The sequence below is a fragment of the Arachis ipaensis genome, chromosome B09, assembly GCF_000816755.2.
Source record: "Arachis ipaensis cultivar K30076 chromosome B09, Araip1.1, whole genome shotgun sequence".
Classification (NCBI taxonomy): domain Eukaryota; kingdom Viridiplantae; phylum Streptophyta; class Magnoliopsida; order Fabales; family Fabaceae; genus Arachis; species Arachis ipaensis.
The window spans coordinates 104,169,130-104,173,078 of record NC_029793.2 but is presented as its reverse complement, the minus strand read 5'-3'; positions in this window follow the sequence as shown (position 1 = coordinate 104,173,078).

Here is a 3,949-nt window from a genome sequence, read left to right as displayed (position 1 = left end):
ATTAAGAACAAAGTAGGTTAAGCGTAGGCTCAAATTGGCTAACAATGGAAGATAAAAGGTAGGACTATTTGGATAAGTGAGCTAATGAAATGATAGCCTCAATTATATAAATGCATGAATACACCAAATAATGGATATAAAGAATCAAACAAATCATGGATTACAATCATAGAAAGAGAATAATGCACACAAGAAGGAAAAATAAGTGGTTATAAAATGTAACCACACAATTAGGCTCAAATCTTGCTGGCTTGTGTTCTTAGCTCAAAACCATGTTCCACAATATATATAATTCAAGCAAGTTTTATGAAAAGTTTTCACTCAAATCAATCGGTGCCCTATAGATAGAAATCTTGAAAAATTTTCATTATTTTGACTAAGCTTATTATGTATATATATATGCAAAAATAAGAAAATGCAAGTAAAAATCCTAAAAACCTAAAATGAAATGCAAAAGTGTTGGAATTAGAAACTTGTCACCCAAAATCGCCGATCGGTCAGACGACCTCCCCACACTTAAAAGTTTGCACCGTCCTCGGTGCATCCAAAGATGAGCAAGGGGGTACGGCGACTCTCCGGATTGCTACCTTCAGCTGGTAGGTCAATCGGTTTGCTGCGTGTTCTTTCTTCCGCTTCCGTTATTGCTTGTGGTGCATCAATCATGAAAAGTAAAAAATAACACCATAAGATGAGAAAATACATAAGCAAGGAAGCATACATTGTTGGAATGAGGTACTAATCACTAGAATTGAGTGAGTGCATTAGTGTGACATTAATGACAAATAAGTGTGTAAATTCTAAATTGCGCGCGGTTTAGAACACACATTAGCATAAAAGCTATGCCACTAAAGAAGCATGTACTTCACTAATCCTAGTGTGCTTGAGATGCTTTAAGTAAACTTGTAAGGTAAAACAAGCATTAAAAAAGCATGAAAGCATTCAAGATAAAAGCATGTGGATGCATATAATCATGAAACACAATGCATTAAGGTAAATACTCAACATCATCCATCAAGAAATTGCCTAGTCAAAAGATAAGGTTAAAATCACATAATGGCCAAATCATGCAATTCAAAAGGATTTAAGAGCTTGAAGGCAATGTCATGTACTTGGTATTCACAAAAGTGAAGCATGAAGAACTTAAAACCAAGTAGCAAAATATAACCTCAATCATAGAATCCAACAAAGATTATAAACATAATGATGTTAAGATAACATCCCTTTTTAATACTCAGCAGCAATTAATGGTAAACAAGAATAACAATCCAACACTTACAATGAAAAAGAGAAAATGAAATGAAAACTAACTAAAACTAACTAATCAACTAACTAACTAACTAATTAGTTAACTAAAATAAATAGTTATCAATGGTGTTTGGGAGTGTTGGATGAGGGGTAGAAGAAGGGAAGAAGAAAGGAGGAGGAAAGAAATGGAAAGAGGAGAAGAAAAGAGATGTGTTGAAGGAAGGATATCCACGCGTACGCGTGCATGGCGCGCGCGCGCGAATGGTGGCGCAATGGACGCGACGCGTACGCGTACATAGCGCGTCCGTGTCGATGGCTTATTTCAAGAATGACGCGTACGCGTCATGTGCGCGTACGCGCGTGTTGGTTTGTGCGAAAGGCACAATGCGCGCACAGCGTTCGCACAACTCTCGGGTCAATGTATGGAGGAATGAAATTTTGCAATCCACGCGTACGCGTACATAGCGCGTGCGCGTGGATGGTCGAAAACGCTTGATGCACGCGTACGCACGCAGTGCGCGTACGCGTAAAAGGTGCTCTGTTTTTCAAATTTTCTTTTTATGTTTTTGCACCAATCCAAGCATTCCAAACCTCCAAACAGCTACCAAAACACCATAAAACCTTATTTAACATACTAAACTACCAATTATACTCAACAAATCAACCAAAACATAAATTTAAACTAATTACCAATATGTACAAAAAGAGAAAATGAAAAGAAGTTACCATGGTGGGTGTCTCCCACCGAGCACTTTTGTTTATTGTCCTTAAGTTGGACTTATGGGGAGCTCCTCTCAAGGTGGCTTGTGCTTGAAGCTATCTTGGAACATCCACCAATGCTTGGTTCTCCATTGTGCCCCAAGATTCTTTATTTGTTGCACCAAGTGTTGATGGAGTTCTTCACAAGCTTGGGGCTCCCAAAGTTGATCCTCCTTGTGCGATCCGGGATCCCACACTTTATTTTCATACCCGTCTTGAAGTTGATCATCATTATTAGTCCATCCAGGTGGCAAGTGAGGTGAATTCTTAATAAAGTGACCAACAATCCTCCTAGAACCATCTAATTGAGCATTATTCCAACCTTTGTATCTCATGTTTGATGCATCAACCATAATGAGCCTTGACTTGCAACGCCAACCACAAAACATCTTTCTTTTACGCTTCATCCCACAAAGCATTCTAAGTTGGCCATCCGTTTCAAGCAAACCATATTCAAATGGGATAATAAAGCTAATAGAAATGAGTTTCACCCACTCAAATAAAGGTGTAGATGGCAACCTAGGTAAAAGTGATTCCAAGGGTCTTGACAAAGCGTATTCAATTTTCCTCCTCCTTTTTCTAAGGACTTCCACCTCTTTACAATATTTCTCAAATGTAATCCTTTGTTCAACAATACTACCTAAGCCTTTTTCCTTACTCAAATCATAAATGGGAGGATGAGAGAGATTTACCTCCACAACGCTTTCAAATTCAACGGGAGAAGGTTCTTCATGCTCAAAGGATTCTTTACCACTAAGACTTGATGCTTGATCTTCCTCACTAAGGGAACTCAATTCTTGCTCTATCCCATCCAAGTCTTCATATGGAATATGCCTTGGAAGGTGTGAACTTTCCTCCCTAGCATCAATTTCAATCATCTTGGTGGGGTTTTCTTCAACTCTATGTTCCCAAGGTGGTTCCGCATCTCCTAAGTCTTCAACCACTTCTTTCTCTTCTTCAACAATTGTAGCTTCCTCCAATTGTTCCAATACAAAGTAACTTCCCTCATTCTCCACCAATATCTCCTTCATGTTATGCTCTTCATTTGTTTCTCCACATGTAGCCATGGGAGTTCCTTGAGTATTCAAGCATTGGGATGCTAACCGGCTTACCACCTTGTCTAAGGCGGCCATGAATTGTTGCACATTCCTTTTCATCTCCTCTTGTCCTTGAACAAGAACTTCAAGGATGTCATCCATTGGAGGTTGGGGTGGATGGAAGGGTTCATCAATTTGGGGGAAGGATTCATAGTAGGAAGGTGATTCTTCTTGGTAGAGTTGTGGTGGTTCAATATTTTCCATTCTTTTCACTTGTTGCACAACATACTCCATGGTTGCTTGAAATTGATCCAATGCTTCCTTGAGACGATCCCTTGACTCTTGTTCCTCGTGGATATCATGAGTAAGATCATATGGCTCTTGGATCGATGGACATGAGTATTCTTCCATGGGAGGTTGTGGTGGAAAGGAATATTCATCTTGTGGTTAAAAATTTTTGTACATTGGAGGTGGTTCATCTTGAAAATGTTGATGTTGGAGTGGTGGTGGCTCTATATGTGGTTCATATGGCTCATATGGTTGTTGTAATGGTGGATATGGATGAGGGTCATATGAAGGTGGTTGGTGAAAAGAGGCTTGTGAGTGTGGTAGGTGGCTATGTTGAGGGTATGGCTCATAGGTGTATGGTGGTGGTTCTTGGAAGTCACAAGGGGACTCACCATAACCATTGGATTGGTATGCATCATAAAATGGCTCTTCTTCATAGTGCATAGGTGGAGGTTGTTGCCATGAAGATTGATCATATGCATATGGCTCCTCCCACTTTTGATTATCCCATCCTTGATACACATCCTCATTGTAGCCCTCATTTCCTATAACATAGTTAGAACCAAACTCATAGCCAAAGTGAGAATTCATGGTGAAAAGAGAAAATAAAATTCAAAAGC